Source organism: Symphalangus syndactylus, chromosome 13 (genome assembly GCF_028878055.3).
Source record: "Symphalangus syndactylus isolate Jambi chromosome 13, NHGRI_mSymSyn1-v2.1_pri, whole genome shotgun sequence".
Taxonomy (NCBI): domain Eukaryota; kingdom Metazoa; phylum Chordata; class Mammalia; order Primates; family Hylobatidae; genus Symphalangus; species Symphalangus syndactylus.
Genome location: NC_072435.2, coordinates 67,123,604 through 67,137,592, shown reverse-complemented (window position 1 = coordinate 67,137,592; position 13,989 = coordinate 67,123,604). Strand labels below are relative to the sequence as shown.

The 13,989-nt window shown below is 39.9% G+C and overlaps 1 protein-coding gene and 1 long non-coding RNA gene across 21 annotated transcripts in view; one reads left to right on the top strand and one right to left on the bottom strand.

The window, feature by feature from the left end:
• The window catches only part of TMEM19 (transmembrane protein 19), a 58,475-nt gene that overhangs the window by 22,712 nt on the left and 21,774 nt on the right, over positions 1 to 13,989 (bottom strand). For 2 of the 19 annotated variants that reach the window (XR_010115096.1, XR_010115090.1), the window contains exon 6: positions 624 to 957. The exons of the other annotated variants lie outside the window; for them this stretch is intronic. The gene's annotated coding sequence lies outside the window, so the exon portion shown is untranslated. The remainder of the gene's footprint in view (positions 1 to 623; positions 958 to 13,989) is intronic. 19 annotated transcript variants of the gene reach the window in all.
• Positions 6,173 to 12,835, top strand: LOC134732193 (uncharacterized). 2 transcript variants are annotated; one of them, XR_010115098.1, is made up of 2 exons: positions 6,173 to 12,402; positions 12,595 to 12,835. It is a non-coding gene; the product is annotated as an uncharacterized lncRNA (long non-coding RNA). The 2 variants fall into 2 exon arrangements; XR_010115097.1 differs by having other exon boundaries at positions 6,173 to 12,433.

Here is a 13,989-nt window from a genome sequence, read left to right as displayed (position 1 = left end):
AATTTCCCCAGACAGATTTTTTGGCTTTGCAGAATGCAGATCTTAAAGAGAATGAGGACTTCAGAATGTGGCTACATCTCAGATTCAAGGAGATTTGTAAAAGCTGTCAGTGATTTCCCATTGCCGTAAGATAGAGTCCTAAATTTTGACAAGGCAATGCTCATTGGTCTAGTCTCTTTCTGCCTGATGCTCCCACCTCCTTGTCTCACTCCCACTGTGGCTCACCAGGGTCCAGACAAAAGAGTCACTTTTCCCTTACTTTAACATGCCAAGCTCTTTCCTGCCTCAGGGCTTTTCTGCTGGTTGTGTCCTGTTCCACCCTTGACCTGGCCGTTGCCCATTATTACATAGACACAATCTACTAAAACTCACACAAAAAGAGATAGTCTGAACAGGGCTTTCTATTTTAAAAATTGAATCAATAATTAATAACCTTCCAAACAGAAATTACTAGGCCTAGATGGTTTCATTGGTGAAGTCTACCAAAGATTTAAGGAACAAAAGATACCAGTTCTTTACAAACTGTTACAGAAAACAGAAGCAGAGGGAACACTTTCTAACTCACTACTTTATAAGGTCAGCATTTCCCTAATGCCTAATTGTAAGAAAGAAAAACTGCAGACCCATATCTCTCATGAACGTAGTTTCTGTAGGTCATGAATTCAGGAGCAGCTTTGTTGGGTGGTTCTGGCTTGAAGTCCCTCATGAGGATGCAGTTAACATTTTGGCCAGGCTGGAAGCTTGACAATGACTGGAGATCTATTTTACACAGTGCTGGTTGTTGGCAAGGGACCTCAGTTTCTCCCCATCTGGTCCTCTCTGCTGATTGCTTTAGTGTCCTCATGACATGGTGATTGGCCTTCCCCAAAATGAGCGATCCCAGGGAAAGCAGGTGGAAGCAGCAATGTCTTTTACGGCCTAGCCTCAGAGGTCACACACCGTCATTTCATCTATGTCCTATTGGTAACACAGACCAATATTTAGTCCCCTATTCATTATGGGAGGGGACTAAAAAGGAGGCATCCTGGAGGTTGTGGATGACATCATACAGTAGAATATGTTTCAGCAATGGGGAGCCATAAATTACTTATACATGCCACCATGCACAGAAAGCTTTGATATTATAGTGATAAAAGCCAGACACAACAGAGTACATCCTACATAATTCCATTTGTGTGTTGTTCTAGAACAGGCAAAACTATGGTCTTGCCTCTGAAAAGAGGAGGGATTGATAGGAAATGACACAACGGAATTTCTGGGATGATGGAAATGTTCTATATCTTGACAAGGGAGTGCTTCACATAGGCATATTATTTGTCAAAGTTGTACAGTTAAAAATATGTGTATATTTCAATGTAGAAACATTCACCTCAGAAAAATAGGGCCATAAAAAAAATCTAGCTGGGACTGGGAATGAGTGGTGGTCTAGATAAACAAGAACGGCAGCATGTCCATAATGGTTGAAGTTGGGTCATGGAATATATCAAGGTACATTATATTAATCTGTTTGTATGTGTTTAAACATTCCAAATGAAAAGTAAAAAAAACCCAAAACAAAACCTAAACTGTTTTGTGTAATAAGCTTCTTATTCTTTTGTGTAAGAGTGTATCTTCCCTTTTGTTTTACCATGCTAATTAAAAGAGCATTTATACCTTGTGAAGGTTGCATTATTAATTACACACCAACAGGGTCAAGTCACCTTAACAATCTTAATTATAATTGAGAAGCCAAAAGTGGCTTCTCAACCCACTTCTGATAGGTGGGTAGTGAAAAAACCCTCCAAAAGCCCAACCCTCCAAAATGTCATATTACTTATGTAAAAACTGGTGAAATCCATTCAGCTCTTAGGGAAAATGGGACAGCAATCATGGCACAAAGATGGCTCAGAGACCATGTGTCCTCTCAAGTCAGTTGACTTTTCCCCCTTTCTACCAGAGGGAAGCTGAGCAGGAAACACAGTGATCTAGACATTCAGAGAGGATGTCCTACTTTTTTGTAATACCTCCTGTTTCTTCCCTTAAGCGCTCTAGGGGCATTTGGAGGTCAGGGTGGAGGTGAAAATTAAATGAGAGGAAAGGAATTTGTAAATAATTGGCTCACAGGTTAGTTTACCATTCCTGAATCACTCCAGGATCTAATTCTAAATGCAGAAGTACATATACATTCTCACAGATGCCAGTGAACTTTCTGCCAGTACAGAACCAAGAGCCCTCTAAAAGGAATGTGCAGAACATTGTGGTGATATTAGAAAGCACAGAGTATATCCTGGAACTGGTAATAGTCCAGATGGCCTGAATACATGAGGCACGTTAGGAGAATAAACATTGAAAAGGCTAAAGAAGCATAGTGGGCCTTGTGCCTATTAGTATGCCTAATCTCATTAGCAGAAAAATGACCCCAAAAGTTTAAGAATGAGGTTTGGTTAATAAAGCTTGGTGTAAAAAAATTATCCTTCTTACTTTTTGCAAAATGAATTACACAAACACTTTATGCATATCAGATTGGGACTCATCTTTTTTCACAGAATAGTAACAACAATAAATATAAACGGAACAGAAGCACCTTGCAGTTGTATGACACTTTAGTCATGTTGAATAGTATAGTAATGGTAAAACATATTGGCTACTTAATGTCTACTAGAAACTGTACTAGGTACCTCAGGTGACTTAACTCCCTTGACCCTCCCAACTACTTTCATGAAGTACTATTAATAACCCCAATTATCATGGTCTCACGCCGGTAATCCCAGCACTTTGGGAGGCCAAGGTGGGTGGATCACCTGAGGTCAGGAATTCAAGACCAGCCTGACCAACACGGTGAAACCCTGTCTCTGCTAAAAATACAAAAATTAGCTGGGCATGCTGGCGGGCTCCTATAATCCCAGCTACTCGGGAGGCTGAGGCAGGAGAATTGCTTGAACCTGGGAGGCAGAGGTTGCAGTGAGCCGAGATTCAGCCACTGTACTCCAGCCTGGATGACAGAGTGAGACTCCGTCTCATAAAACAACAACAACAAAAAAAAACAGGCCGAACGCGGTGGCTCATGCCTGTAATCCCAGCACTTTGGGAGGCCAAGGTGGGCGGATCACAAGGTCAAGAGATCGAGAGCATCCTGGCCAACACGGTGAAACCCCATCTCTTCTAAAAATACAAAAATTAGCTGGGTGTGGTGGCTTGCACCTGTAATCCCAGCTACTCAGGAGGCTGAGGCAGGAGAATGGCTTGAATCCATGAGGCGGAGATTGCAGTGAGCCGAGATGGCACCACTGCACTCCAGCCTGGCGACAGAGTGAGACTCCATCACCGCCCCGCCCCCACTGAAAAAAAAAACAAAACAATTTATGGATGAGGAAACTGAGACACAGAGAGGTTAAGTAAACAGGTTCACAAAGCTAGAGAGTGGCAGAGCTAGCATTTGAACCCAAGCAGTTGAGCTCCAGAGCCTGTGCTTCATTACTCTGCCACTCAAAGCTGACATGGTGTATTAGTTTTCTGTGGCTGCTGTAACAAATTATCACAAATTTAGTGGCTGAAAACAACACAATTTTATTATCTTAGTGTTGTAGGTCAGAATTCCTAAAATCAAGGTGTTAGCAGCACTGTGATCCTTTCTGGAAGCTATAAGGAAGAACACATTTCTTGGCCTTTTCCAGCTTCAAGAGCCCACCCATGTACCTTGGTTCATAACCTCCTGCCTCAGTCTTCAAAACCAGCAACTCTCTGACTCCTCTGTTGTTGCATCACTTTCTTTGATCATAGTTAGGAAGAGTTCTCTTTTGTATTTACCTATTTTATTTGAATTGTGGTAAAAAACATAAAATTTACAATCTGAACCATTTTTAATTGTACAGTTCAATAGTGTTAAGTATATTCACATTCCTGTGAAATGGATCTCTAGAACTTTTTCACCCCTCAATCTGAAACTTTGTACCCATTAAACACCTGTTTTCCCCTTCCCCTTAATCTCCTGGTAACCACCATTGTACTTTCTGTTTCTATGAATTTTAGATACCTCATATAAGCAGAATCATATAGCATTTATCTTTTTGTGACTGGCTTATTTCATTAAGCATAATGTCCTCAATGAAGCTTCATCCGTGTTGTAGAATGTGACAGAATTTCCTTCCTTTTTAAGGCTGAATAATATTTCACTATATGCATATAACACATTTTACTTATTCATTCATCCATGGAGGGACATTTGGGTTGCTTCCATCTCTTGAGGGTAGTGAATAGCAATACCATGAGCATGGGATTGAGACCCTGCTATCTCTTTGGGACCCTGCTTTCAATTCTTTTGGATATATATCCAGAAGTGGAATCACTAGATCATATAGTAGTTCTATTTTTAATTTTTTGAGGAACCTCTAAACTGTTTTCTATAGTGGTCACACTGTTCCACATCCCAACACAGTGCACAGATTTCATTTCTCCACATACTTGACCACACTTGTTATTTTGTTTTTTGTTTTTTTTTGAGTTGTCATCCTAATGGGTGTGGGTGACATCTTTCTGTGGTTTTGATTTGCATTTCTCTAATAATTAGTGATGTTGAGTGTCTTTTCATATGCTTATTTGTATATCATCTTTGGAGAAACATCTATTCAAGTTCTGTGCCTGTATTTTAATTGGATTTTTTAATTTTTCAGTTGTTGAGTTGTAGTTCTTTATATTCTAAATATTAGCTCCTTATCAGAGATATGATTTGCAATTATTTTCCCCTTTCTATAGGGTGTCTTTCACTCTGATTGTATTCTTTGATGCACAACAATTTTTAAATTTAATGTAGTCTCATTTGTCTATTTTTGCTTTTCTTGCCTGTGCTTTTGTTGTCATATCCAAAACATCACTGCAAAGTCAAATGTCATGAAGCTTTCTCCTGTGTTTTCTTCTAGGAGTTTTAAAGTTTTAGATCTTATGTTAATGGGTTTTTTCTTTTTTTTTTTCAGATGGGGTCTTGCTGTGTCACCCAGGCTGGAGTGCAGCCGGTGGCACAATCTTGGCTCACTGCAACCTCTGTTCCCAGACTCAAGAGATCCTTCCACCTCAGTCTCCTGAGGAGCTGGGACCACAGGTGCACGCCATCATGTCCAGCTAATTTTTTGTACTTTTTGTAAAGACAGGGTTTTGTAATGTTTCCCAGGCTGGTCTCAAACTCCTGGACTCAAGCAATCCACCCTTCTTGGCCTCCCAAAGTGCTGGGATTACAGGAGTGAGCCACTGCACCCAGCCAAGATCTTATGTTAATGTCTTTAACCCACTTTGAGTTAATTTTTGTATATAGCGTAAGGTAAGGATTCAATTTCATTCTTTTACATGCAGATACCCAGTATTCCAGTATCATTTGTTGAAGAAACTAGCCTTTGGCATTGTCTATTATTGGTAACTTTGTTGAATGTCATTTGCCCATATATAAGATAATTTATTTCTGGGCTCTCTGTTCTATTCCACTGGTCTTTTTGTCTCTTTATGACAGAACACATCAGTTTGATTACTGTCTCATTGTAATAATTTTTGAAATAAGAAAATGTGAGTCATCCAATTTTGTTACTCTTTTTCAAAATTGTTTTAGCCATTTAGGGTCCCTTGAGATTCCATATGAATTTTAGGATGAATTTTTCTATTTTGCAACAAATGTCATTGGAATTTTTTTCCTTTTTTTGAGATAGGATCTTGATGTGTTGCCCCAGCTTGAGTGTAGTGGTGGAATCATGGCTCACTGCAGCCTCAACCTCCCAGGCTCAATAGATCCTCCCAGCTTAGTCTCTTGAATAGCTGGGGCTACAGGAGCATGCCACCACACCCAGCTAATTTTTGTATTTTTTTGTAGAAATGAGTTTCGCCATGTTGCCCATGTTGGTCTCAAACTCCCGGGCTCAAGTGATCTGCCCACTTTGGCCTTCCAAAGAGCTGGGGTTACAGGCATGAGGCACTGTTTCCGGCCCCCACTGGAATTCTGATAGGGAGTGTATTGAATCTGCAGATTGCTTTGGGCAGTATGAACATCTTAACAATATTGTCTTCCAATCCATGAACACAAGATGTCTTTTAATTTATTTGTGTCTTCTCTCATTTCTTTCAGCAATGTTTTATAATTTTCAGCATACAAGTGTTTTACCTCCTTGGTTAGGTTTATTCCTAAGTATTTTATTCTTTTTGATGCTATTGTAAATTGCATTTTTCTTAATTTCCTTTTCAGATTGTTTATTGATAGTGTACAGAAATGCAACTAATTTTTGTGTTGATTTTGTATCTTGCAACTTGGTGACTTCATTTATTAATTCTAATAGTTTTTTTTTGTGAAATCTTTATAGTTTTCTACATATAAGATCAAGTTAACTGCCAACAGAGGTAGTTTTACTTCTTTCTTTCCAATCTGGATACTTTTATTTATTTTTCTTGTCTAATGGCTCTGGCTAGAAATTCTAATACTATGTTGAATAGAAGTGGCCAGAGTGGGCATCTTGGCTTTCTTCCTGATTTCAGAGGAAAAGCTTTCAGTCTTTCACCATTGAGTATGATGTTAGCAGTAGACTTTGCATAAATTGCCTTTAATATGTTGAAGTAGTTTACTTCTATACCTGGTTTGTTGAGTGTTTTATTATAAAAGGGTGTTGAATCTTGTCAAATGTGTTTTCTACATCCATTGAAACGATCCTGTGGCTTTTGCTCTTCATTTTGTAAATGTGGCATACTACACTGACTGATTTTCACCAGCTGAACCATCCTTGCAGTCCAGGAATATATCTTATTTGGTCGTGCTGTATAATCTGTTTCATGTGCTATTGAATTCTGTTTGCTAGTATTTTGTGGAAGATTTTTGCATTACTATTCATCAGGGATATTGGTGTGTAGTTTTCTTTTCTTGTAGTGTCTTTCACTGTGGTATCAGGGTAATGACAGCCTCATAGATTAAGCTTAGAAGTGTTTCCTCCTCTTCAATTTTTTAGAAGAGTTTGAGGAAAATAAATGTTAATTAGTCTTTAAATGTTTGGTAGAATTCTCCAGTGAAGTCATCTGGTCCTGGACTTTTCTTTGTTGGGAGGTTTTTGATTATTGCCTCAATCTTCTTATTTGTTATTGGTCTGCTCAGATTTTCTATTTCTTCATGATTCAATTTTGGTGGGTTGTATATTTCTAGGAATTCATCCATTCCTTCTAGATTATCCAATTTGTTGCTGTACAATTGTTCATAGTATTCACTTATACTATTCTCTTTTTATCTCTTTGGCATTAATTGTACTGTCTCTTCTTTATGAATTTAGTTATTTCAGTCTTCTCTCTTTTTTTAAGTTAATCTAGCTAAAGGTTATCAATTTTATTGATCCTTTCAAAAAGCTACTCTTAGTTTTGTTGATTTTTTTCTACTGTTTTTCTGTTCTCTATTTAGTTTCTCTCTGCTTTAATATTTATTATTTTCTTCTGCTAGCTTTGGATTTACTTTGTTCATCTTTTTCTAGTTTCTTAAGATGTAAAGTTAGGTTGTTGATTTGAGATCTTTTTTAATGTACACATTTATAGCTATAAACTTCTCTTAGTACTGCTTTTGTTGCATCTCATAAGTTTTGAAATATTGTTTCCCTTCTAATTTGTCTCAAGGTATTTTCCAATTTTCTTTGTGACTTCTTTGACTTCTTCTTTGGTCAAGAGTAGTATGTTGTTTAATTTCTACATATTTATAGATTTTTCAGTATTCTTTGTGCTATTGCTTTCCAGTTTAATCCGTTGTGATGTCAATTTTCTTGAATTTGTTAAGACTTGTTTTGTGGTCTAACACGTGGTTTATCTGGAGAATGTTTTATGCACCCTAGAAAAAAATGTATATTCTACTGTTGTTAGGGTGGGGTGCTTTGTATATATCTTTTAGGTCCAACTGATCTATCGTGTTAATTTCTTTATTTCCTTATTGATCTTCTGCTGGTTGTTTTCTCCATTTTTTTTTAAAGTGAGGTATTGAAGTCTCCTACTATTACGTGGCTAATTCCATCTCCAATTCTGTCAAAGTTTACTTCTTATATTTACATGCTCTGAGGCTTGGTGCATAAATATTAATAATTGTTATATTTTCTTACAGCATTGACTTTTCCATCACTATATAATGTCCTTCTTTTCCTATCCCTTTTGCTGGTACTCCCTTTTTGGTTTTTGTTTTGTTTTGTTTTGAGATGGAGTCTCGCCCTGTTGCCTAGGCTGGGGTGCAGTGGCACGATCTTGGCTCACTGCAACCTCTGCCTCCCGGGTTCAAGCAATTCTCATGCCTCAGCCTCCCAAGTAGCTGGGACTACAGGTACCTGCCACCATGCTTGGCTAATTTTTTTGTATTTTTAGTAAAGACTGGGTTTTGCCATGTTGGCCAGGCTGGTCTCGAATTCCTGACTTCAGGTGATCCGCCCACCTTGTTCTCCCAATGTGCTGGGGTTATAGGCGTGAGACACTGCACCCAGCCTCCTTCTTAGTTTTACAGTAACTTTGGTGCTGTAGCTTCTCAACTGACTTTTAGCATCCCCACAGAGGTATTCTGGTCGGTATACTGCTATTAACTTGGTGACTCTGTGGGAGAAGGAGGGCCTGTAGCTTCTTAGTCCACTATCTTGCTGACTGGTCCTCTGCTTTGAAGGACTCATGATTAGGTTCGGTCCACTTGGATAATCCAGGTTAATCTCCCCACTCAAAAGTTCTTAACCTTAATCATGTCTGCAAGTCCTCTTTGCCACGGAAGGCAAATATTTACCATTTCTGAAGATTGGAACATGGACATTTTTGGGGGACACTTACTGTCTACTATACATGGTTTCTCCAAAGGATTTTCACATATATTAATTCATTTAATATCAACAATGTGGTGGAACAGAAATTACAGTACTTTTCCATACAGGAAGACTAATAGATTTGTTTTTTGCCCCAGGGTTATACTAGTATTAGGGCCTTTACAAATGGATCTCATCATACCTCTCTAGCTTCATTTCACACAACTCCCTCCACCTAATTTCTAGTCACAGTCACCCCTCACACGTCATGCCCCTTCACAATTCAGTCACCAAGCAGTCAGAGAGGTCTCACTGAACTTTGTCATATCCTCTATTATCATACATATACACTAGTGTATAGTGTTTTGTTACACATTAGCCACACATCATATGTGTACACTGCTAACAAATGGGGTTTCAGGATAGAAATGACTCTAATTGCCTAGTTTTGCTTGAGAAGTGGTATAATAGACAACAGGAAACTGAACTGAGGGTGAGATATACATCTCTCTATGTAGAACTTATAAAAAGAATGGTTTAGACACAAGTCTACAAGATGTTGCAGACTTACAGACTTACAGACTCCTTAGCCAGGTAAAGATCATAAAATGGAATCTGAGAGGAAAAAGCTTTTGTAAGAGTAGGGAGGAGTTTCTTTAGAGGGAGTGGTAGTCAGGCTGTAAATCTCCAACCTGGGGAGGAGTGGGAGATTGCCGTCTTCCAACATCAGGCCTAGTGAGGGGGCATTAAGCGTACCTTTGAAGAGTGTTTCCTTTAGTTGGAGAGAGAGATGACTGGTGCCTGACTCATGCCTGAGAAAATTAAACGGACTTTTTCCCTGGGGGCTGACTCATGGCCAGAGATTCCAGAAAACACAAAAATGCCTGCCTGTCTGATGGTGAACCAGAAAGGTGCTGCTACACTGAGATTGACTAGCACTCTCAGGGACTGTCAAAGCAAGGGATTTTTCCCATGGAGCATGTGGATGACCTGGTGAAACCCTATCATGAGATTGTCTTAAATCTTGGCCAAGATCACTGCTGGAGAGGTGAGACTGCCTAGCAGAAAGAGGGTAGATACCCAGGGGCTGAGAAAGCAACAACGTGATATAGTGTTAGAATAACAACCCCCAATGCATCACACCTCTCTGCCACATTTCCCCTCTGCATCTAATTTTGCTACTGCTTCCATCAAGAGATGGAATATATTTTCTTACACCTTGAGTCTTACTGGCCTTGTGGCTTTTATGATCAATAACTGCAGCAAAAATGACATTGTGAAAACTGAGGAAGAGAACTGGTATGGGTATTTCTTTTGAGAATATGCCCTCGGCATGAGATCAGTGGGTCAAAGTGTATGTGTTCAACTTTAGCAGATACTGCTAAACACTTTTACAAAGTGGTTGTACTAAACATATTCCTTGTAGCAGTACAAGAGTTCTATTTGAACTGCATCTCCTCCAACAATTTAGTATTTTCTATTGTTTTTCACCTTAGCTATTCTGGTAGGTGGGTATCCAGTGTGGTTTTAATTTGCATTTCCCTGATGACTAAAGATGTTAAGCACCTTTTCAGATGTTTATTGGCCATTTGGACATCCTCTTTTACGGAATGACTGTTTAAGTGTTTTGCTCATTTTTCTATTGAGTTGATGGGTCTTTTCTTACTAATTTGCAGGTGTTTGTTTTATACTCTGCATATGAATCCCTTGTTGGACATATATGCTGCAGATATCTTCTACTACTCTGGAAGTAACTTTTTCACTCTTAATAGAGCCTTGCTTTAGAAAAACAAAACTGGCTGGGCATAGTGGCTCACGCTTGTAATCCCAGCACTCTGGGAGGCCCAGGCAGGCGGATCACGAGGTCAGGAGATCGAGACCACGGTGAAACCCCATCTCTACTAAAAATATAAAAAATTAGCCAGGCGTGGTGGCGGGTGCCTGTAATCCCAGCTACTCGGAGAGCCTGAGGCAGGAGAATGGCGTGAACTCGGGAGGCGGAGCTTGCAGTGAGCTGAGATCGCGCCACTGCACTCCAGCACTCCAGCCTGGGTGACAGAGCAAGACTCCGTCTCAAAAAAAAAAAAAAAAAAAAAGAAAAAACAAAAACTGGCCGGGCGCGGTGGCTCACGCTTGTAATCCCAGCACTTTGGGAGGCCGAGGCAGGTGGATCACGAGGTCAGGAGATCGAGACCACGGTGAAACCCCATCTCTACTAAAAATACAAAAAATTAGCCGGGCGTGGTGGCGGGCGCCTGTAGTCTCAGCTACACGGAGAGGCTGAGGCAGGAGAATGGCGTGAACCCGGGAGGCGGAGCTTGCAGTGAGCCGAGATTGTGCCACTGCACTCCAGCCTGGGCGACAGAGCGAGACTCCGTCTCAAAAAAAAAAAAAAAAAAAAAAAAGGAAAAACAAAAACTTCAGTCAGAAGGCAATTAGAGGGGTTGCTGAATGGGAATAGTTCAATTATCTCAATTCTCTCAATTCTCCTGTTCCATTAGCACAATTACCTACTGGATTTTTTTTCTTCTTTTGTAAAACTCAGTGCTGGTTGAACAAGCTATAGCTTTGCTATTACAACACAAATAATAATTCCCTAACTGCTCAGTATTTTCTTCTATCTTTAGTTAATCTGAGTGTCTATCACCCATGCTTTCTTACTTAACCTTTTTGAGCTCAGTTTTGTTATTGGTACAAAAATGAATAATGTACCTACCTCATATGGTTGTTGTGAGAGAGAATTAAGTAAGTTAATGTACGAAAAGTGTTTAAAACAGTACCCGGCACAGAGTAAACTACTACTATTATTATTCCAAAATGCTTTTCCTTTGGAAGACTACATAGACTGTGTAGTTTTCTACGTCCTCCTTCAAGATTCATTGCTTATAAATTAAAAACAGGACACCATTTTTTAATCTAAATGGCAAAGATTAAGGAAGCAATAATATTCAGTGCTGCTGAAGCTGCAGTATGCTCATACACTGAGTTATTAGAAACTGCTGAAATCTTTCCAAAGAGCAATTAAGTAATGCTTAACAATAGCCTTTGATGCAGTAATTCCACAAGGTAGTCCAAGACTTTTCCATAAACCAGTCATCACTATGCTATTTATTATAACACATATAGAATAAAAAACTAAATGCCTTCAAATAACGAAAGTATGGTGATCTCTAAGCTGGATTGCCCAGCCATTAGAAATATGTTCAAATAATTTTTAATGGAAAGAGAAAATTCTTATACTCTGAGAAAGCTTCTCAGAGGATGTGTTATTGAGCTGGTTTTTGAAGGATCAATAAGGGAGTAGAAAAGAATTCCAGCCATAATGGATGGGTATATAAAGGACAGGAAGCATTCAAGAGTTGGATAAGATTATACTCACCCATATGAGACAGTATATGTATTTTTTAGCTTCAAGTCTGGGCAATGAGGTAAAAAGGTTCCTTAAGGTTCTTTATTCTAGAATTCTATGACAATGTGTTGAGAATCTTGTCATGCAATAAGGTGTTTGCCAAGTATTATTCCAAATGCAAATAGCTAAGCAAGATCAGAAGAATTTGAAAAATCTGCCAAAACCCCAGTCTCATACCAGATTCGCTACATGGGCAAGAAGATATGTGATACTTACATTAATTTCTACAAGAATCTGAAAGTGAAGGTGATACAAACAGGAAGCAGGGAAATACTAGGTAGAAAAGGGTGTGGTCCCTGGTGAGGGCTCCAACCTCAAGCCTGGACCCACGGCCCTAAATGAAAACTGCACATCCCCGTTTTCCCACCCAAATGTTGACTTTTCCAAAACCACCCTGGCCCGCCCCACCCCCTACCCTGTACCCATAAAACCCCCAAGCTCCACCGGCAGGAGAGCAGAGCGGAGCAGCAGAGGAGGAGAGAAGAGAAGAAGCAGTTGGAGAAAAGCAGCTTGACTTCAGAGGGATGGCTTGATGGCAGGACTTCAGAGAAGAGTTTGGCCAGGTATGGCCAAACTCCAGGGGAAGATTATCTGCTCACTCCATCCCTCTCCAGCTCCCCTTCCCACTGAAAGCCACTTCCATCGCTCAATAAAATTATCCGCATACAACACCCTTCAACTGGTTCGTGTGACCTGATTCTTCCTGGATGCCAGACAAGAACTTGAGTACTAAGAGGGAAGAGTATAAAAGGCTGTGACCCTCACCCTCCACTGAGGTGGTGAACACTTGGCCATCTGCGGACAGCAAACGTTAAAAGAGCACTGATTGTAACACATGCCCTCTGGGGCTCTGGGGGGTCACAGACACCCCCTCCCGGAAGGCAGAGCTAAAAGAGCATTGTAACACGCTTGGATGCTGCCGCGGGACCTGCTCAAAGCTTGATCCTACCAGAGAGGAGTGACGAGATGGTTCCAGCATTTGTTCGCCCCAGATCCTGCACCTGCTCACCTGTGTGCTCCCCCTTCTTGAGGGGTTGAGCTTTGGGCTGAGTAAACGAGCTACCCCTTCACAAGTCCTGTGAAGAGGTCAAGGGAAATATCCCATCTTAAAGGTATCAAAAAATTCCCTTGAGTATCCACTGTTACTTTTATGTTACACTAAAATTCTATTTTACTCTTTCAGTTCACTGTTAATAAAGTAGTTTATAAAGAGAAGAAATACTATTTGAAATAATGAGGAGGGGGTGGAAGGGAAAGAAGGGTAATTCCCAGAGATTATTTTGTTTACTTTGAGCACGTTTTTGATTCATAGAAAAAAAATTTGATTATAGACTTTATAAAAAAGTACTTAAAATTAGTTTTGTATGTGTATTTTTAATAGCATTAAATACATCTGTAATTATCTCAGATAACAAGAATATTTTGGTGTACATCCTTCTAATCTTTCTTCCTAGATTTTTATTTTATTTCTGAGACAGAGTCTCTCTGTTGCCCAGACTGGAGTATAGTGGTGCAATCTCAACTCACTGCAAACTTTGCCTCCTGGGTTCAAGTGATTCTCGTGCCTCAGCCACCTGAGTAGCTGGGACTACAGGCATGTACCACTACACTCGGCTACTTTTTGTATTTTTTAGTAGAGAAGGAGTTTCACCATGTTGGCCAGGCTGGTCTCGAACTCTTGACCTCAAGTGATCTGCCCGCCCTGGCCTTCCAAAGTGCTAGGATTACAGGCATGAACCACCATGCCCGGCCTTCTTCCTAGATTTTTCTAGGATGTAAGCACCTGACTTGAAGCAGCAAGAAGACAATACTAATTATAACAATTTCATTGAG